Genomic DNA, 22,144 nt, shown 5'->3' on the forward strand with positions numbered 1-22,144 from the left:
ATGATGATGGGCGATTGGCAGGGTAGGGCGGAAGGGCCAGGGGAGCGGGTGGGGGTGGGGGTGGGGAAGCAGTGGTAAGACTGGGCTGCTGAAACCCTGAGGGGTGTGGGCTCCTGCCCTGAATGGGGTACAAGCTCCTTCCCTGTGCCCAGGGGCTCAGGCTCGCTAGATATCAGCAGGATAACCTTGGTCAGGGTGGTTGCACCCTGTCTACCTGCTTCCTCAACTTTAAAATGGGCGCTACTGCATCTCAGCAAACAGTAGTTGCTTCCCCATGCCCTGCCCCCTTTCCCTTCCTGGATCTTCAAGCTTTGGGTATCTTGGTGTGCCCGCCTTCCTTCCTTACCAAGCTACACAGACACGACAGTCTGTAGTTTATGTGTATATTACCAGTGTGTAATTGTGTGTATGTGTGCCTACTTTTATGTGTGTATGTGTAGATTTTATTGAAGTATGAAATTTATGTTTACAAATCATAAAATGTTATTTTTATATTTTACATCGAGCACATTTTTTTTAACTTACCAATGAAATTTAGAATTTTTTTTTAAATGCCACGGCTGTTTTCAAATCTGTATGTTTTAAGAAGATGAATATGCAAACTGCAGTGTATTTTTGTGATCTTTGATTCATTTTCTCTGTAGAATTAGTTGTCCTTGCTTGAAAAAAATATTTATGAACTAGATGGATTGCATGAGATTGGCTGGATCTGATGGGGTGGATCTGTGCTAATTCCCTTGTAATTTAAATTATAATGTTTAAAGTACTTTGAATAATTTAGGTAGTTTGTCCCAGACCTATATAATAAGTAGCATGTGAAGTTAAATTTTTGCTATGCATAGGATGTATTTTTTTTTTTTCAGTTTATAGTTCTCTTTAAAGGCAAATACATAGCTTGCTAGGTATTAATAGGGATAATTTATTCCAATAAAAACAAAGGTTAAAAAACTTCTACCTATATAAGTATATATACACAAATAAATACTAATTGTGTATTTATGTACACATGAAATTGCAAACAAAAACTGACTTGTAAGTATTATTGTCATAATTGATTTTGCACTTTTTAGAGACAATTTTGGTGTGCATATATAAGCTTTAGAAATGTTCATCCTGAATGAATATCTTTTAAGCATTTTCTTTGGCATTTCCTCATCACAGATATATTTTGACAGTCACAACTGGAAATCCTAATTAATCCTCAGTGATAAAATGTTAAATTTGGATCCCCAAGCTAGCGTGAGCAAATATATTACCATGTTAACCAGTTATAGTTCTCAAGCCCAAAGTACTTACTGAGAATGGGGACAGTCTGGTGTTACTCAGAAATCTCCTTTTCCATTCTCACACCCTGTTCACACACACTCAAGTTCTTTCATGGAAAAGCTGTTTCCTTACCTGTTTGTAGACCTTCGTCTGCGAGTCACAGCACTTATTTCAAAGTATGTCTCAGTGGACGCTCCAAATTAAGACTGTCCTTACGCAGTTCTTGCTCGTCTTCAAGAACAGATGAAAATCAGGAACTTGACAGAAACCACGAGACAGAAGGTTGACTGTCACTGCTGAATTGGTCAGTTTGAAATTGCTCAAGGTTGGGAAATGGAAACAAGGAGGGAGAGAGAGATGTTTGGATCTACGTGGATATCAGGCTGGCCTCCGTGCTAGTGCCTTTCCTTCAGTGATCAAAAAAAACAAAAAATGTGAGTTTTTTTCCTTTTTGAAATTTTCTACTATGTTCCCCCGCCACGTCACCACATCATACGGCAAATGAACAGCCAGGCAACAACCTGAGTAGGTTTTCTTTTCAAATTTTGCCATTACCAAGTTCAACATGTGAGAGGCGGAGAGCTGGTGGGGGCACCCATCTGCCACACCCTCCTAAAAGGAAACTGTTGTAGGGGAGGAAGGAACTCCCCCCTCACTTCTGAGCTCCTCTGGCCAATCTGAGAATAAAGTTGACATGAGACGGATTAACAGGAGAAAAGCAAACAAAAGTGTCATAACACGTATACACGGGAGAGACCCAGGAAAACTCAGTAACTCACAACGTGGCAGAAGCCACCACCTTAAATACCGTTTTCAGCTAAGGGCAAAGGAGGATGGTGGGGGGTCGTGGAATTCAAAGGGGAGGAAGGTAATGCACAGGAAGATGAGAAAGAGCAGATGGTAAACCAGTGTTTCTTGGGCCACAGGAACAATGGGACACAGAGAAACATTTTAACAAAAACGTTTGCTAGGGTCCTCCCGTTGTACACCTTGTTCATGATGGCTCCCTTCCTGGGACAGGTCCTCTGTCTAAATTCTTTTAGTCAGTTAAGGGGATGGTCAAAGGTTCCTGAATCTTTGGGGCCTAGATTTTTTCCAGCTCAAAATAATGAGCAGACCAAAGAGACAGATTTGGGGGTGGCAAGGTTTGCTCCCCCTTCCTTGTCAACAGCCACCCAGTGTAACTACTGTTCACAAACAGGTGGTGACTGGGGCTACCTGGAAATGTGGAATTAGCGTTTGAGTAAAGAAGCATTTTGGCACCCCTGACCACATCTGTTAGATAAGAGGTATTATTATTGCCATTTTTTTCCACATTAATTTTTCCATATTTGAGCATTACTGACAAATAGATCATGAGTAGGGCTTCAGATTAACTCGTGTGTTAATCTTTTGCTAAGTGTGTGCTGTTAATGTTACTGTTTTGAAAGTGAGAGGCAGGACCTCTTTGTATTTCTGGTTCCTTTTCAAGTTGTATAATATAATTTATAATGTCCTGAAGGGTGCTCTCTTTCCTGCTGAATACTAGTGTGCAGTTAGAAATGGAAATACTAAATTTGGCTGCAAACCTCTCATTAAAGTGTGTGACTCAGAACCAGATAAGAAAGAAACTTTGCCCTGAAAGGCTCTTTATTAGGCTGCTACGTTGCAGGTGTGTTCACTCAGGTTGTTCCATAGCTGAATTATGGGCTCAGAGTTTATTAACGTGTCAAGTTCAGTTGGACTTAAAAGTGTACCCTACGTTTATGGTTGCAGCAGTCAGTAGTACTTATTTATGGAGATATGATATGCCAGGTCCTGTTCTAAATACTTAGTATGCACCTACTGTGTGGTAGGCAGTGTTCCAGGTACTGGAGATGAAGTAGTGACTAAATCAGATTCCAGTCCCATCCTTCACGAAGCGCATTTGCTTATTTTGAGTCTTACATACAGACATAGTCACTATTGATCCTTAGTAAACTCAGCAGAGGCCCTGGGGGACCCAGAGCTGGTTTAGGGAAGCTTCCCACTTGGCTCTGCCTGGGTGATGCAGTCCTCCTTCTTCCCAGGGCCCACTGGGTCCTGGCTGCTGCTTGGAGGCCAGGAGCACCATATGCCTGTGAACTGGAGGTTGGCAATTGCCATCTGCCTCGATGTGGACTGAATCATGAGCTACTGCAGCTGCTGATCCTGAAGGGAGCAACACCCCCTGAAGGGAGCTCAGGGTGGAGATCAAGAGTGAGGCACTCTGTGCTGGGGGTGAGGGGGGGAACTGGCAGAACAGGTCTTCAGGGAGTTAGATATTTTCAGGAGAACATTTTATGTGCCCAATTCTTGCATCTGCTCACATGTAGAAAAGCATTGAAATCCTTCACGGTGTCATCTGCGCCTCATGACTAGTAGTAATCTTCAGGACACCAGCAGCAACCCTCTGTAAAAATGTATGCTTGGTTGCATGTAGCACTCCTTCACCAAGATCACGTACATACTGATATTCTCCCCTGCCTCTTTGGAGCCCTAGCTCAGAGCTATCTGAAATGCTGCCTCCCAGGCTATGGTCCTCATTTCGCCCCAAATAAAATTTAACCCTCAACTTTTAGGTTGTGCATATTTTTAAAGTTGACATGCCTATAGAGGCTTGCTAGCTTCTGCTGCAAGGAGATCTGCCTGGTAAATATGTTTAAGCACAAATAGACAAACAGGATGAGCCTGCTTCAGAGCCTGCTTATTATCAGAGCATGCTGTAGAGTCCCTCAGATGTAAATGTTATGCTAACTAAATGGATGATTTGGCTTTCAAGACTTCCCTGATTTATTGCAGGAGGCTCTGCATTTATTCTGATGGTTTCAGAAACACCCTTTAATTGTTCCCTCGCATTCTTGCCTTCTCCGTGGGGTGCTCCTCATAGGTATGGAGCCTGTTGGGGTGAGGGGGAAGTAGACAGACATTATTATTAAATTAAGTTCACTGGAGCTGCTTGTTTTCCTCTCTGTGCCAGGAGTTGTGAAGTCCAAGGCCAAAGGGATAGCATGCAAGTGGTCTCTGATGGCAGGTCCAGATACCTGAGGTAGACCCTTAGGGGAGAAAGGAAATTGCAGAACTCATGGCCCACGGTGGGGGAGGGGGGCAGCTGCTGCCCAGCTAGAGCTTATCAGGGCCCAGCGTTGCCTCACTGTGGATGGACCAGTGTTGTCAGAACCTTGCCTGCCGATCATGTGGGCTGTTCCAGATGCTTTTTGTGTTTAAGTGTTTTAACTCATTGAGTTCTCACAACAGCTCTGTGAGCTGGGTGGCTTTCACTCCTGTCCCTCCCCCTCCCTTTCCTAAGAGTAGAGGAAGCTGAGGCACAGAGATCCTAAGTTAGGTCCCACAGCTCCTAGAGCTGGAGTTTGGATCCTGGCAAAGGCAGATCCTGGAGCCCATGCTCCTAACTTCACTTCTGTGTCTCTCCTGGTTTCATGCATTGTTGAAATCAGACACTTTGCAAACTCTTGTAGGCTTGCCGTCTGGTGGGCTGAAACAGAACCTGAGTGTGACTGTGTTTGGCTTATGGGAAGCTGGTTTGTGGCATAAGCAGGGTAGGGAGGGTATGACCAGGGTCTCGGAAGGAAATCTCATCTGCAAGGACTGGATCAAAGCATAGATGCATGTATCTCACACACTTGGTCTATGTTGACTGAAAAAAATTGCACAGCCTTAAAGTCGAGAGTTACCATTTTTTTTTTTTTTTTGGTCTTTTTAGGGCTGCACCTGCGGCATATGGAGGTTCCCAGGTTAGGGGTCCAATTGGAGCTGTAGCTGCCCACCTACACCACAGCCACAGCAATGTCAGATCCTACTTGCGTCTGTGACGTACACCACAGCGCATGGCAACGCCGGAGCCTTAACCCAATGAGCAGGCCAGGGATTGAACCCGCAACCTTATGGTTCCAGTCAGATTAGTTTCCGCTGCGCCACGACGGGAACTCTGAGAGTTATCTTTTATTCGGGGACTTTCCGAGGACTTCGAGCCTGGAACACAGCATCTCAGATAAAGCTGAGAAACCGTTCCCAAGAGGTGGGGGGGGGGTGGGGTCAGGTTATATAGAAGTTTTTGCCACGAAAGACCAGGTAGTAGGAACATCAAAAGATTACTGTTAATTGAAAAAACCCAGACATGTCAAGTTAATGAATTGAGTGCTTTTCTGTATGGGAAGATGTAAAGTTGGGCTCATTGACATCATTCCTTTGATATGCATCTTAACTATCTAGGGCCTATATCCTGTGGCTGCAGCATTTGACTGCTAGATGGTGGGCCTTCTTTGTTTCCATTCTGAGTTCCTTCAGGGCTCACTGCTGTTGGGACAGCTGTACCATGATGCCTTGATGGCTGTAACATCCTTTGTTTACCGACATGGCCAGCGATATGTCTCATTCACGTTGAGCACGTTGAGTTTTTTTTTTTCTTTTTTTTTGGTATTAGATCTCTTTGCAGCCAATCTATATAGGAACCATTGGGGGGCAACTATTCCTATTTTTACAGAGGAAAAAAACAGAGCTTTGGAAAATTTAACTAAGTTATTTAAGCTAGGAAGTGGCAAGGCTGGATTGCAGCTAGAGTTTATTTTTTTAAGATTTAAAAATTTTGATTTTAATTTATTTTATGATCCAGCATATAGTCTGTCTGGTTAATAATATTGCATGTACAATTGAAAGAAATGTTTATTTTGTAGTTTTTTGGTACATGTTGATTTATGGTCTTCAGATCTTCAGTCTCTTTTCTACATTTATATCTAGTTATTTCAACTACTGAAAGAAGAACTGGAGTTTTTTTTCACTTTTCCCCTTTTCTGTAACTTCATGTATTTTGAAGTTTTGCTCCTACATGCGTGCATATTTACATCTGTTATTTCTTCCTGATTAACAGACCCTTTTACTGTTATGAAATGTCCTTCTTTATTCCTGGTCATATTCCTCATCTTGAAATCAACTTTGCTTGATTAATATAGTCACTTTGACTTTCTCATGCAGAGTTTAGACTAGAGTTTAGACTCAGAGTTTAGGATTCCTTTCCCAGGTCAGTGGCTCTTTCTTAAAACCAGATGAACAGTGAACACTGATTCCTGAATTGATGAAGCACCTGAGAGCTGCATACACTATGACAGTCACTGTGGGGAACCCAGACAGAAAAAGTGTATTTTCTCATTGCGAAATGTTGGTTATATGCACACATAATATTTTAATCCAAAGGTGAGAAAGGTGAAGAGAGTATGGCAGGCAGATAGGCGGTGCAGGTGATAATTGTTGTGGTCTGTGCACGGTGGTTAGAAAAAGAATTTTACAGACTCATAGCAGGGTGAAAAGAAAGATAAGTTTACTGAGATAAGAGGCATTGCTAGCAGCAGAACGGGTTGGGTCTTTTTTTTTAATATAGCCCTTGTTGAGAGGAGAGGTCTTAAGATAAACCTTCAGACTTGCTGATTGATTGGGGAAAGAGGGGTCTTAAGATATACTTGCTGGTAGGTTAGGGATGTATAAAGCCTATAGGGGTAGGCTGAGGAGTGGGCCACATACTTTCTTAATAGGGAGTAGGAAGGAGTAGGCCAGAGTGCTTAAGGTGGGGGGGTGGGGCATTATAATGAGACAGGTGGGGGGATGATTAGGGTCTGGTAATTATTGTCTTGGCCAGAGGCTTTGAGGTCTATCTCCTTGAAGAGGTCTTGACGTCCAACAATATGACTGTGAACCACAAGGCGAGTGGTAAAATTAGTGGTCAAGGCTGTGCTTGCCTTGTAATTGGGGAAGATGAAAACATAACCACCCAAGAAGAACTTGGTGAGTTATCTGTTCATCTTGTGTTCTCAAGATTGCATGCCTTAAGACAGACTGTCTGCCTTAGTAGAGCTTCTGGCTACAGGACCTTACTGACACTGGAGTAGGGGCAGGATTTGTGATTCCTTATTCCATGTTTGGGAGACCTTTCAGAAAAACCTGGAGCTGTTGTGCACTGCCCTCCACACCCCCCCCCCCGCCCGCCCCCAACTATGAAGCAGTTCTGACTCTTAAGGCCATTGTTTATATACTTGATTGGCCATCACCACCACCTGGGGAGTTTTAATAATCCAGATTCCAGGCCCTACTTTAAGTGAGCCAATCAGAACCCTTGGGTTTTTCGGCTCTGGATTCTATATTTTCAAAAGCATCTGGGTGAGTCAGAACTGTGGCCAGGTGTGAGCATCCCTGCCTTGCTGGTTTACAACACTTGGAGGAACTTTTATCTTTTGGGTAGATGCCTGACCTCCTGTTTTGTCTAGCTCACTGCAGCTGTCTGGGCCTTGTCAGTTACTGCCACAGCTTTGGATACCCATGCAGCACTGTGCCCCGAGAGCAGAAATTGCCGTGATCAGAGTAGCAGTGGGGTGGTATTAATGAGAGGAGAGATTCACAGAGATCTGGAGACAGAGGAAGGCCAGGACATCCACAGATTGGGTAAAAACCAAGAAAGAAGGAGGAATAACAACAGGGGCTCATGCAGCCAGAACAGTGAGGTCCGACTTCTCCTGGGGCCTTGAGTTTTCTTTTTCAGCCTGTCTTCTGTCATCAGTGTTTTTTCCCAGCTGGATGTCAGTGAATGATACCAGTCTGTTCGTACACTGTCATTATTACACCTTCATTTTAGCAGGGAAGTCTTAGGAGTGAAGTCCTCCTTTATTTATTTATGCACCTCACCCTGTCACCCAGATTTTGAAAACTGGCCCCAGATGTCCCAGCGTGTGGGGCTTGTGGAAACATGGGCACATTTGTGAACAACTCAGACAGACCTCAGTGCATGATGTAAAATTGGCCCTGCCACCATTTTATACTTCCTGGAGTTTTCCCTAAGCTGGGCGTTTTGTGGATATGCTTAAATGTAAAGATTAGCTTGTATGTGTTTTTCTCTATTAGAATCAGAAATAAGTATTATTGCCGAAATATTGGCTGCCTCTATACACCAATGCCAAATAGAAACACGGAGGCAGAGTTGGAGGAAACAGAAAAAGAAGCTTTAATTTCCAGGCAAAGAGGGGAACCCAGCAGGCTGATGCATCAAGGACTGTGCCCCCCCCACCCCCTTGGAGGGGGTAGTGAGGAGTCAATAGTGTTTAAGGAGCAGGGAATGATCAGTTCATGGACATTTTCCTGACTGGTGGGTGGAGAGGTAACTGGGAGTCAGTGTCATCAACCTTCTGGTTCCAAATGTCTGGGATCTATGTGCTTGTGGGCAGCACCCCGTTGACTTCTTCCACCCAGTGGGGGCTTCCACACCTGTGGAACAGTTTCAAGGACAGGACTCAGAATATTATCTGTAGTCTTTGAAGAATGGAAGGTTCCTGACTTTGTTGAATGGCTGAATTATTATTACTGTTTTCTTTTTTCTCTGTATTTTTTCACTTCTCTGATTCAATTGGTTCTTTGACTAAAGTTTTTCTATAGATAAAAATGCAGGTGGAGGACAGGAGTGTGGGTCTACTGTGGGAAGGCTTCCCAGGGTCCTACTTGGTTACAGTCTCTTAATGTTTGTAAGAATATTTTATCCTGACAAACTACTTATTACTAATAGTTTCATGTACTTTTAAAAGTAGCATTTTTTAAAAGATGATTGACAACACAAATGACTTGGGTCTTATTCAGTGGTAGACACCAGTTTCAATTCAAAATAAATAAAATGGAATTAGAATAGAATAGAATAGCAAGGCATGTTTCCTGCTTTCAGGATTCTTGCTATTAAAATAAGAAAAAGGAAAAAGATGTAATCATTGTTTTGTCTTTGATGCTTTGATTTATGCTGAATAGTACTATGTTCCCTCAACTTCTTCCCATTTCATTCTGTGGAGCCCTAAAATTAAAATACTGTGGGGTTTCATCCCGGTTAACCTCAGAATCCTCCACGTGCCCTCTGTATGACTGCTGCTCCCACCCCATCAGCTCCCCAGCAATGTTTCCAGGCTGGACTCTGCCTTGTCAGTAACAGGACTGGTTATATATAAACATCCCTTGTGTATTCATACTACAAATAGAGTGAGTGTAACACACAGAATCTTCAAATGTCTGTTATTGTTTCCAGTCAGTTTCTATCAAGCGTGTCAACTGCCTTCAAAACTGGTTTACTTACTTCTATAAATGTCTCATTTTGTTTCTTACCCCAAGAATTTTTAAAGTAAGTACAAAAAAACCTTTAATGTTATTGCCTTCTCTCTAATTTTTCCCATTGCTTCATTAGACCGTTAGGCACACTATAGGGCACTTTGCTTTTCCCCACTTGCTGTCTTGGCGACTTGTTGATGTTAGCCCTCTATAATTATAGCTTTTCTTTTCATGGCTTTATAGTAACCCATAATTTATTTAGTCAATACCTTTTGATGGACATTTAGGTAGATGAACATTTTCAGTGAATCTATTTTATTTTATTTTATTTTATTTTTTGTCTTTTTGCTATTTCTTTGGGCCACTCCTGCGGCATATGGAGGTTCCCAGGCTAGGGGTCGAATCGGAGCTGTAGCTGCCGGCCTACACCAGAGCCACAGCAACACAGGATCCGAGCCGCGTCTGCAACCTACACCACAGCTCACGGCAACGCCGGATCGTTAATCCACTGAGCAAGGGCAGGGACTGAACCCGCAACCTCATGGTTCCCACTTGGATTCGTTAACCACTGCGCCACGACGGGAACTCCAGTGAATCTATTTTAATCATAGGAGCTATTTACTGGGTTACATCATTTTTTAAAAAGTTAAAATAGGCTTTGCTGGCAAGTAATTTAGAAAGTGTGTGTGTGTGTTGGGAAGTGGGGAGCCATGGCTGCAGATAGGATTACATTGGACATTGAGCAATATATTGGTTTAAGAATATAAAGGTGAAGTTGCTGTCATGGCTCAGCAGAAACTAATCTGACTAGTATCCATGAGGACACAGGTTCAATCCCTGGCCTCCCTCAGTGGGTTAAGGATCTGGCATTGCCATGAGCTGTGGTGTTGGTCGCAGACGTGGCTTGGATTCCGCGTTGCTGTGCCTGAGGCTCAGGCCCTCGGCTGTGATACCTAGCATGGGAACTTCCATATGCCATGAGTAAGACCCTAAAAAGCAAAAACAAACCCCAAAAAACCCCAACAACAAAAAAAGAATACAAAGGTTTAGTACAAGGCCCAATACAAATATTACAGGAAAATACTGAGAACTTTAGAGGAAATGAGTTTGGAAGTTGCCCTCTAAAAGGATCTGTGGGGAGTTCCCATCGTGGCTCAGTGGTTAACGGATCTGACTAGGAACTATGAGGTTGCGGGTTTGATCTCTGGCCTTGCTCAGTGGGTTAAGGATCTGGCATTGCCATGAGTTGTGGTGTAAGTCGCCGACATGGCTTGGATCTGGTGTTGCTGTGGCTGTGGGGTAGGCCGGCAGCTACAGCTCCGATTCGACCCCTAGCCTGGGAACCTTCATATGCCATGGGAGCAGCCCTAGAAAAGGCAAAAAAACAATAAATAAATAAATAAATAAATAATTAAATAAAATAAAAGGATGTGTGAAGGAGCTGGTATCTGCAGTGGTTCTTTTGTTTCTAGAATGGGGTAAAAGTCAATCTGGGATGAAAATGATGTGGGCAAAGGCACCAGAAAAGGAAAGTCAGCAGAGGTGGGTGGGGAACAATGTTGGGATTTAATAGTCATGCTGAGGTGTTCATAATTCACTATGCCATGACGTTTTTGAGCTTTGTGGTAAAATAATTGAAGATGTGCTTTAAAAAGTATAACCTGGTATTAAAACATGGAATGCAGATGCAGACATGCCTTTTTGTGTTTCTCTATGTAAAGCATTAAATACTGCCAAATTCTGTGCATTGATTTAGAGTAGTTGAGGAGGGTGGCAGGAATTATGGCATTACAACGTAATTAGTCACTGTATTGTAAAAAAGTGCTTTATTTTTATTTTTTTTAATCTCTTAAAATGAGTGACAGGCGCAGGAATTCATTAGCAGTTGTATGTGTACCTTTATTGGACAATTATAATTGAAGAAACATGTTTGGTACAATATCTCCACCTTCTGGAAGGTTGGCAGAAGTAACCGTTTATAAAAAGAATTGTATGTACGATATTTACATATTTTGTAGCCGGCTAAGAAAACCTCACTTTGGGATAGACTCTAATATTCTGTCTTAAGTTGAATAGCTAATCTCAATTAGTTGAACTGCTCAAAGAGGTCTTCTGTGTTGCTAGTATTAGGGTGGATTTATCCTTAAGAATCAGAAGGAATGAATTTTAGTTGATATCAGCAAAGAGTCAAAATTGAGAACTTTAACAGTTGTAAAAATAAAGTCTCAGTGCATTTTTTTCTCCTCTTTGTATATGTTTTGGAAGGATGCTTATGAATCAGAAGGCATTTCCTTTTATCCCTCCAAGTCTCCAAAATGTATCCTTTCTCGTTATCTCATCCTGCTCTCATCTGTTCTTAGGACTCACCTCAGCTGTCCTCATCCTCATATCTTGGCCTTGTCCAGATTCTTCCCACGTGGCATGTGTTTTTATATCAGTCCCAGCTGGAATGGGCAGTAGCTATCTTGGTTGCTTGTTTTGGTATCCCCAGTGTCCCACTCCTATAGCAGGCCCTCAGAAGTGTTTGTTGAATGAAACTGTATTACTTAAATAGGGAAGAGGCAGGGACTGTCCTCTAACTGTATGCTCTGGTCCTGTAGCTAAAGCTAAGTGAGATGATGGAATTAATCTGAAAACAAAGATTATAATTTTTAACATATCATTATCCCGGTGCCATCAAATTTGTTTAAACATCTGTATCTGCACACGTTTAAGCTCCTTTTGTAGGTTTCCGGACCCCTGACCTGCATAATGATTCATTCTAAGCAAGATCCCTTGGAGAATAGCACACTGCTTTATAAGATGGTTTCTTTGCTTAGCACTGATGGCTCAGCTTTTTAGTAAATCATTAGAACAAGTTAGGGAAATGAGCCTTGAGAAGTTTTGAGCTGGAATGAGACTTAATGTAGAGAATGAATACTTCCTTTTTACTATGTTGATGAAAATCATCAATAAGCAGTCTGTAATAGGAATAGGAAAGAGATTTGAGTGAAACTGAGGACTGTAGCCTGGGAGACAGCCTCTCACATAACTCTGAGGAACTGCTCTAGAGACATGGTTTTCAGCACAGTTTTGTATCTTGTCAGAACAAAGAACATGAAACAACTCAGGGATCCATTCCTTGACTTTCAAAAGGAAGAAACACACACACACACACACACACACACACCACACACACACACACACACACGCACACACACACACACACACACACACAGCTTAGCACATACACAGTGAGTCAGTATAATCTTGGCACCTGGGATTCTTTTCATCAAAGCAGTACCAGCATGGATATCCCAGGAAAGATGGCATTTAATCTTTATTTTTAACATGGGCTTTCTTTACTTCGGGTCAGTGTGCCCTTTTCTTTAATAATTAAAGCAGATGTGCAATGTATGATCGATAGGCCAGAAACAGGCCATTCGAGTTAGCATAAAATTCAAGTCAAGCCAGAATGTATAAGCAAGAATGATTTCCCCAAGCCTCAATATGTGAACGTTTCCTTTACCAATTAGATAAACTTTCCCAGAGTTGTTTTGATAAACAGCTGTCACTTGGGGCTGTGCGATGTGTGGGCAGAACAGGCTCTAGCAAGTCCAGGGGAAGGTTCTGTGGTATGAGACTTCAGGGAACTTATCTGAGGTTAACTGCAGTCACAGGAAATGCCGTGGGTGATCTCATGCAGTTTCTTTTTCTTTTTCAGTCTTTTTTTTTTTTTTTTTAAACCAGGGAATAAACCACACCTTAAATTTGTAGATTCAGACAAGGTCTTCTTCTCTTTCCAGCAAGCTGCTATCAGCCAAGCACACTTTGTGTGTACTTCTGGTTTGTGGGAGGGTGGTGTGGTTATTTTTGGCAATTTAATTTCCTTGGTGACTCGATTGAGACTTTTTTCATGTGGTTATAGGCAATTAGTGCTATGGAGAGCTGCATATCTCTTTAGTTAATATTTGGAGCACAGCGGTGTTTCTTAGGCTGTTTTGCATGACCAGTGGGTATAATCAGAATGAAGAATCAATGAGGCCAAGTTTTGGTGCTTAGTCTTTGAATGGGCTGTTTAGGGAGCAGCTGTGCATGTTGCCTTGTCAGATTCTCCTGGCGTGGGTTGAATGAGGACATGTGATCACGCCTATTCGGATCCCAGATTCTACTCCTCCTTAGGGAGCCTGGTAGATTGCCTGTAGGGGCAATTATCCTACCTGAGCTGTAGTTCTTTGACACCAGGAATGTCAGTTAGCCTGTTTGTTTTGTTGTCTCCAGAGAGGCCTGTGTGTGGGAAGAGTGAATGCAGCCTCCCTCTCTAAAATCCCATTGATATCTGACCAGTCATAAATTTTGTACTTAGTCATTAATAGTGTGACAAAAGATTCGTGATGGTTTTGCTGTGGAGAAGAGAGAGAATTTAAATTAGAATTTAGATTATATATTCCTTTAGGAAGCCAAGGCAAATAAAAAAGACTCCACTGGGGGTCTTTTGGCAAGAAACAAAACCACCGGCAACAAGCACTAGCCTGGAAACCACTATCCACACTCCAGGAAACATCTGTTAAGAGATTTTTGTTTAATAGCTGCTAATCTGACATCCAGGGGCTCACAGTTTGTGTTAGTAAACTGGATGAAAAAACTTCACAGTAGGGCTTCTCATTGATGAAATGGCTGGATTCCTTGAGTCCTTTGTCCTTGTCCTAAGTTGCTTGTTTAACTGGTATGACACGCAGTCCTATCATAGACATGAATTTTCAGGTGTGTTATGAGTCCAGGTTTGACCACACTGTCTCAGTTTACACCTGTGCCAGCTCAGCAAGTGACACTGATCCAGGTTTTGATCATGAATCATATGCTCTTCTGAATTAAAATGACCAAATATACATGATTGATGGGCTTAATGTTCTCTTAGTAGTGAGCATGACCTTTCATGTGAAGTAAAGAAATTATTGAGGCTTCAATGAAGAGTGCCTCTCAACTTCAACCCCAGCTTTGCAGTGGTGAAATAGTTTGTGATCGTGGCATTTGGTAGCATAAATAATTAGCAGGGCTTTTGGTTGTATCACTAATACCTTGAGGTGTCTGTTTCATTTCGATATTGAGTAACAATTAAAACCAAAGCTTCTGGAGCCAGGTGGCCAGTGTTTGGATCCCAGCAACAGCCTTTCTGACCTGTGTGACCTTGGAAACGTTAGGGTAATACGAGTACTTCCTCAGAGATTTGTCAGGGAGCTGAAGGGAGTTGATACAGGTCAGGTACTGAGCATGATGTCTGCTGCGTAGGGAGTCCCCGATAACAGTTGGCTATTTTTGTCTCATTAGAAAATTAGCATTCAGAGTTAAAAGTATTAGAAAAGAGTAGGAGTTCCCGTTGCAGCACAGTGGCTAATGAATCTGACTAGGAACCATGAGGTTGTGGGTTCGATCCCTGGCCTTGTTTACTGGGTTAAGGATCCTGCATTGCCACGAGCTGTGGTGTAGATCACAGATGCGGCTTGGATCCCATGTCACTGTGGCTCTGGTGTAGGCTGGTGGCTACAGCTCCAATTCGACCCTTAGCCTGGGAACCTCCATATGCTAGAAAAAGGCAAGAAGACAAAAAAAAAAAAGAAAAGAACATGTGAGGGCCTCAGACAGAATGGAAAACTCAAGGTCTTAAGCAATAATGCTGGCAGTTTAAAAATCACAGTGTGTGGAGTTCCTGTCATGGTGCAGTGGTTAACGAATCCGACTAGGAACCATGAGGTTGTAGGTTCGATCCCTGGCCTTGCTCAGTGGGTCAAGGATCCGGTGTTGCCGTGAGCTGTGGTGTAGGTTGCAGACACGGCTCGGATCCAGCGTTGCTGTGGCTCTGATTAGACCCCTAGCCTGGGAACCTCCATATGCTATGGGATTGGCCCTAGAAAAGGCAAAAAGACAAAAAATAAATAGATAAAATAAAAATCACAGTGTGGTGGGTCTGATCTCAGAGAGACAGCCATGAGTGATGGCTTGGATAAAGATCTTAATTTTCTGCTCAGGAATTAAACCTGGGCAGCCTGGTTGAAAACCAGGAATCCTAGCCACTAGATTAACAAGAGGCTAGAAGCAGAATTGCCCTGTTTCTTGTCCCCTGTTGAAAGAAAGGATGTTTCAAGGAGGCAAAGACTGTGAAAACAGATATAAAGTTTATTTTTGGAGTCACAGTACAACATGTGGGAGAGCTCGAAGAGAAGTAGTGTATTTAAGTCAGAAGCAAAGAAGTAACACACACCCTAAAGAGGAGTGCGGGTGAGGGCATCCCCCTCGATGAGAAGCGCACCAGAGAGTGATTTAAATCACTTATATAGCACGGTTCTTCTGGGTATTTGTTTGCCTTTAGTCAATTATCTTGTTTTAATTTTCATACCTGGCTGGAAATAGGACCCTCCCCAATATGCGTGTGCATCTTTTAACAAAGACGGATTCCAAAGCAAAGCATGCCGGGTTGGTATCAGGACCTATTAAGGCCTGGCACTCCCTTGCTTTCTGATTCCTAGGAATCTTACTGCACATGTGTAATTGGGGAGGTCTCCTTGACCCCAGGAGTGATTGAAGTGGTCATCTTTCTTAGGTGAAAAATGAAACAAGGCCTAAAAGGACACAGACTCCTTATTGAACAGGCCCAAGCAATGGACCAGTTCCCAAAGACAAACTACAGACCACATGGCTCAACAAAATGACCCCTGTCTATAAGGAACCACTCACTCCCACACTCCCCTGCGGCGGGGGAGCTGGAGTGTCGCCTGCTTAGAGCTCCCAACCACTCTGTTGGTCAACAAACCCTGTTTCCAATCTCATTGCTCCAGCCTTTGCCTCCTCCTTCTTCTAATAATCTTCTCTCTCTACGCCAGCTGATCTCAGCTCCTTTAACTTTTACCTTGAAGGGTCAAAGAGAAACAAGGCCCAGTTTACTCAGCTTAACAAGTGCCAGCTGTTCCCAGCCCAGGATCCCATCTACCTCCTACCTCAGGTCCATTTTCTCCTTTCATCTGGGCTCATGGTAGGAAGGGATTCAGGTCTGCTGTACCCCCAGATGCTTGCTGATCCAGGAGATCACACAGCCTCCATTACCCAGAGCTAAGCCCAATGCAGGGCCAGGCCAGGAGGAGGCCTAGCTTTTCCACCATATCAGAGGGTGCTTCTGCAAGATTGGGTGCAGGGTTGCTAATGGGGATGAGGGCAGGAGGGCTCATAGGATGACTCAATTTGCAGTGCAGGTTCCCGGGGTAGATGGTGGTGCTGTTAATCAAGTTCAAGGGTAAAGAGCCTCCTTGGATGAAGTAGAGAGAAGGATGCAGTCCATATTTTTATGGTACCACCCTAGCATGCACAGTGAAGTCTGTGTGAGGTTATATGATGTATGGTTTTTATATCACACATACATGTATTGAAAATATGTTGAGGGATTTCCTGTTGTGGCTCAGAAGTAGCAAACCCCGCTAGTATCCATGCTCCATAAGGATGAGGGTTCGATCTCTGGCCTCGCTCAATGGGTTAAGTATCCAGAGTTACCATGAGCTGTGGTGTAGGTTGAAGATATGGCTCAGATCCTGAGTTGCTATGGCTGTGGCACAGATTGGCAGGTGTAGCTCCGATTCGACCCCTAGCCTGGGAACTTCCATATGCTGTGGGTACAGCCCTAAAGAGCAAAAAGAAAAAAAGAAAATATGTTGAAATACGACTCACAGAAAGAGTACATTGGATTTGATGGCGTTGAGAAGCCCTGATTTAGATGACTCCAAATTTATACAGTGTAAGTGTTCTGTCCAATATTCCTTTCCTTATATATTTGTTTTCCCATTGTGTTTAATGGTGGTGTTTCAGTAGCTGCATTAAAACAATGTATAAAAATCTAAAGACACATATAATATGGTTCAGTGGTTTTGAAAAAACAGATTTTTTTTTTTTTTTTTTTTTTTTGCTTTTTAGGGCCATACCTGCGGCATATGGAAGTTCTAGGCTAGGGATCTGATTGGAGCTACAGCTGCCAGCCTATGCCGCAACAACAGCAACTCGGGATCTGAGCCTCGTTTGCAACCTACACCACAGCTCACAGCAATGCCAGATCCTTAACCCACTGAGCGAGGCCAGGGACCGAGCCCACACCCTCATGGATCCTAGTCGGGTTCGTTAACTGCTGAGCCACGAAGGGAACTCCCTAGAGATAATTATTTTTAGATAGTTGGCAAGTGACATCAATATTGCTGAAGGTATTTTTGGTTTGGGCTAATAGTAATGATCTTAAGCATGGCCCTGTGATTTTTAAGGACTATTTAAAGACTATTATAGGTTAAGGAGCTGGGTCACATTTGTTATATTAAATCCTTCAGCCATAAGTTATATGTGCTGTATGTTTATATGTGTGTCCAGGTAAACATGTCTTGACTGTTGTTGAAAATTCTTGTCTATAACATTTAAACCTAGGCTTAGACTGGTTGGCTCTGGGCAATCTGGTGACTATTCTAAATCCTTTTTCAAAGGCATGTTGATTTAATCAAACATGTGACTCATTTCTGAGAGTTGTTGCAACCAATGGATATTCTCTGGCATTATTCAAAGAGAAATCGGCCAGTTTATTTTTGTTAAGAATGCTTGCAGAGTTCCTGTTGTGGCTCAGCAGAAACAAATCTGGCCAGTAACCTTGAGGATACTGGTTCAACCCCTGGCCTCACTCAGTGGGTTAAGGATCTGGAGTTTCTGTGAGCTGTGGTGTAGGTTGCAAACACAGCTTGGATCTGGTGTGGCTGTGGCTGTGGCGTAGCCCAGTGGCTACAGCTCTGATTCGACCCCTAGCCTGGGAACATCCATATTCCACAGGTGTGGCCCTAAAAAGACAAAAAAAAAAAAAAATCAAATAAATAATAAAAGAATGCTTGCTGATGAAGCTCTTTGAAAGAAAGGAATTTCCAATTTAGTTCCATGTCTTGAGATTCCAAATGAGAAGAAGAAGCATAGGTGGTCTAATAGCCACGTTACACTATCCTTATCATTTTAGGTGATTTTTTTTTTTTTTCTTTTTACGGCTGTACTTGTGGCATATGGAAGTTCCCAGGCTAGAGTTTGAATCGGAGCTACAGCTGGCAGCCTACACCACAGCCACAGCAACCCTGGATCCAAGCTGTGTCTGCGACCTACACTGCAGTTCCTGGCAACACTGGATCCTTAACCCATGGAGCGAGGCCAGGGATCAAACCTGCATCTTCATGGATACCAGTCAGGTTCGGTAACACTGAGCCACATCAGGAACTCCCTTTAGATGATTTATTATCTCATTACTGTAGCTTATAAGGAAAACTTAAGCAGACTCAAAAAATGTTGCCATTTGAATCTGATACATTTATTATGTTAAAAAATTTTTAACAGTGACAGTCTTATTCCTCGCTCTTCAACTCTAATAAGTTATTTTTGAAACCATAGGTAAATTATATTTAATTTAAAAGTGATTTGGAGTTTCCTGGTGGCCTAGTGGTTAAGGATTCAGTGTTGTGACGCTTGGGTTGGGTTGGCCTTGGGTTTTATCCTTGGCCTTGGAACTCCTGCATCCCGCAGGTGCAGCGAAATAAAGTTTAGTATGTTAGGAAAAAACAGTCAATATTTGTTCCATTTATATATGTGAGATCATTTCTTACAAGTCTTTATTTTTTTTTTTTTTCAAATGTTTCCGTCTTATATTTGCCTAGGTAACTCCAGGGACTGGTTCCCCCCTATTCCACAATCCAGGGCTAGTTTTTGTGTACAATAGCACTAGAGATGATTGAAGGAAGACTGGACGAAAGTGCTTGACTATGTTATGGTATAATCACAAGCAGTAAATTTTAGCAGAAGTCCTTTTTTTACATTGTTTTGTGAATTTTACCACTAGGTGGTGCCAGATGGCTGAGGGGTAAGCTGAATCTGTATGGATCAGATGTTTGATTTATGTTGAAATTTGAAAATGTTTGATCTTAAGAAATATTTACTTTTATAACTCACATATAAATCCAAAATTGTTTTAAATGGCATGTTAGGTGTAATGTTTGTGTGTGGGTTTTTTGTTTTGTTTTGTTTTTAACATGGTCTGTACCTAGTAAGTATTTATTGACTTGAGAGCTGTCTTCTTGTGGTCTTTTGTCTGGGAGGAAAATCTCTATTTATGAGATTTAAGTGATCTCCAAGCTTTATTTTGCCCTTATTTTTTTAAATTTATTTTTTTCCTTGTATACCACTTTCCCCCACAGTTATCATAAAATTTATGTTTTAGATTGTATTGTATATGCACAATTTTGGCTTAGCTGTTTGACCTAAATTTATAAGTTTTCCTAATTACCCTTCCTTAGAAACTTAAATTGAGAAACAAAATACTGGTAAACTATTTGGAAATGAGAAGAAAATGATATGAATGGTGTAATGAATATAATAATGTAGTAATGTACACACCAAAAGATTTTCTACAAGGTCAGTTTTTTTGCATGTAAGTTTTATGAATAATAGAAAATTTTCTTTTTGAACCTACCTGGATGTTTCCCATTTGCATAAAAGAAAGAATAACTATATTATTGGTGTCTTGAGAAGTTCCTGAAATAATAAAATCCAAAACCCCATGTAAGAAATTTTAGATTTCAGTTTTAAGATTATTTCCAAACTATCAATTAATTAAAACCCAATCAAATAGAACTCTTCTTTTCTTCAGTATTAATGCAGTAGTTTGTATTACTGTTATTCCTGTTGATATTGATAAATGATTCATTCTTGATTGGCCTGGATAAGTAATTTTTGTGACCACAGTGTGAGCATTGGTGTAAAATATAAGCAGAACGATTTTGATGTTTTTGTAATACGACTTTTAAAAAATGAAGATAATGCTTTCTCTCTTTTTCTTTTTTCTTAAGTCAATGTTTAAAGATGTTCCATTGGTTTAATAATTCCATTGGTTTAATAATTAATTTCGGAGAATGAAACCACCATTACACTAAATGTACCCACTAACTCTAGAGCAATCCAATTTTAGAAACATTAAACGGCATTGAAATATTTTAAGGACCTCTTAGAATAGAGGCTTGAATTTTAGAGGATTAAATGAGGTCTGGGGTTTGGTAAATTCCAGAGCACCAAATGGAGCCATTTGATGCTGTTCAAGATAGTAGTTTCTTAGTTTTTAGGTTTTAAGATAACTATGCATTTAACAGTGCTCGCACGCACTCTCTCACACACACACACACACACACACACACACACACACACACACACACACACACTGTGGTGGGTAATACTAGTTTTGACTGAGAGCGGTGGTGTGGAAAGAAATAGGAGAAGGAGATGATCCTTGACGTTGGGCTGAAGGTTTTTTCCCAGCTCCAGTACTGCCTCTGCTTTTTATGTAGGGTAGCTGTAATTCATTCTGGATTTTTATGGGGAATGTGGAGAAAGGAATTAGCCTTTGAAACTGACCCTTTGCATTACCTGGTATAAAACATGGCTGTCTTAACCTAGCTAGTGGACACAACTGGGGCTGGGGGAGCTAGGCACAGGACCAAGTAAGGCATATGTTAATTCATGTACTGGAATGCCCTGGGATTTATGGAATTAGAATCTTGATGAAGAGATGGATATTTTGATTAAGGTCCTCAGATAATTCCTTTAATTTCTTTGCTACCATCCCCTCTGCCAAACCTGACTCACCTATTAGAGCTCTGTCTCTTTTTGAACCTAACTCTGTAATCATTGTTGGGCTAAGTTATTCTAAGTTAGTCTTTTTGTTCACTTTAGCTTTTTAGAATTTTGCAGATTGTTTACAGTAATCTAAATAAAATAAGGTATTGTTTACAATAATCTAAATAAAGTATTGTCTTGTTGTATATGTGTATCTACTTTGTTTCCATCAACCACACTGTTCCTTTTTCATTGGCAAACATGTCTTCTTTTCTTCTTTTTTTTTTTTTGGCTGCCCCATGGCATATGGAGTTCCTGGGTCAGGGATCAGATCCAAGCCACAGTTGTGACCTACACCACAGCTGCCCAACCCACTGTGTTGGGCCAGGGATCAAATCTTCATCCTGGTGCTGCAGAGACACTGCCAATCCCATTTCGCCTCAGCAGGAACTCCAACATGCCTTCACTTTTGTTTTTTTAATACTTGCCTGGCTCCTCATACAGTGTTAGGAACAAATCAGGCACCTAGTCTGTGGTCAAGCAGCTGAAGGCTGTGAAAAAAGAATGAAGGCTCAGGTTTATATTGAAGGGGGAGAAAATATTCTCGGATTTAAAAAGGTACTCTTAGTCTGTTTTGACCTCATTTATTGAACTCTGATCCTCAACTGAAGGTGTTATTTTTAAACTAATGATATCTTTACTAAAGAGGGATATAGTTGAAAAGGAAGACTACTTTAAAACTATAGTTTTTCTAAAATAAAGACTATTACATGGCTTTTTAATAAACTAGGTATGCTTATTAACTGAGCCTTCATATTCTCTTCATTCTTAGCACATGAAGATTCAAATGCAGCATAGATGTGTAATAATGGCAAATGTAAGTTCAGAGTGTTTTACCTCAAATCTACTTATTACTCAGTCACACTTCTTTTCCCCCTCTGAAATAGCCCAAGTTTAAAATTCATTGAATTCAATCTTTCAAATACATTGCATAAGATGATCATTCCTTTTCCTTCCTACCCCTGCACCATGAGAGTTTTTCTAATGTGCATAAGATGATAAGCAGAAGGATGATGGCTAAAGGTTGTAGATGGGTCATAGAAGTAATGACAGAAAGGCCTAGCAATCCACATTTACTCAGTTACATCTGCAATGATTGAAC

General features: G+C 41.7%; 2 protein-coding genes across 14 annotated transcripts in view; one reads left to right on the forward strand and one right to left on the reverse strand.

Annotated features, from left to right (window-relative positions):
• Positions 1–1,917, reverse strand: part of P2RY14 (purinergic receptor P2Y14) — a 57,756-nt gene extending 55,839 nt beyond the window's left edge. For all 3 annotated transcript variants that reach the window (XM_021069620.1, XM_021069622.1, XM_021069621.1), the window contains exon 1: positions 1,399–1,917. The gene's annotated coding sequence lies outside the window, so the exon portion shown is untranslated. The remainder of the gene's footprint in view (positions 1–1,398) is intronic.
• MED12L (mediator complex subunit 12 like) overlaps positions 1–22,144 on the forward strand; it is a 354,280-nt gene that overhangs the window by 180,257 nt on the left and 151,879 nt on the right. The gene's annotated exons all lie outside the window — the stretch shown is intronic.

The sequence above is a fragment of the Sus scrofa genome, chromosome 13 (assembly GCF_000003025.6).
Source record: "Sus scrofa isolate TJ Tabasco breed Duroc chromosome 13, Sscrofa11.1, whole genome shotgun sequence".
Lineage (NCBI taxonomy): Eukaryota > Metazoa > Chordata > Mammalia > Artiodactyla > Suidae > Sus > Sus scrofa.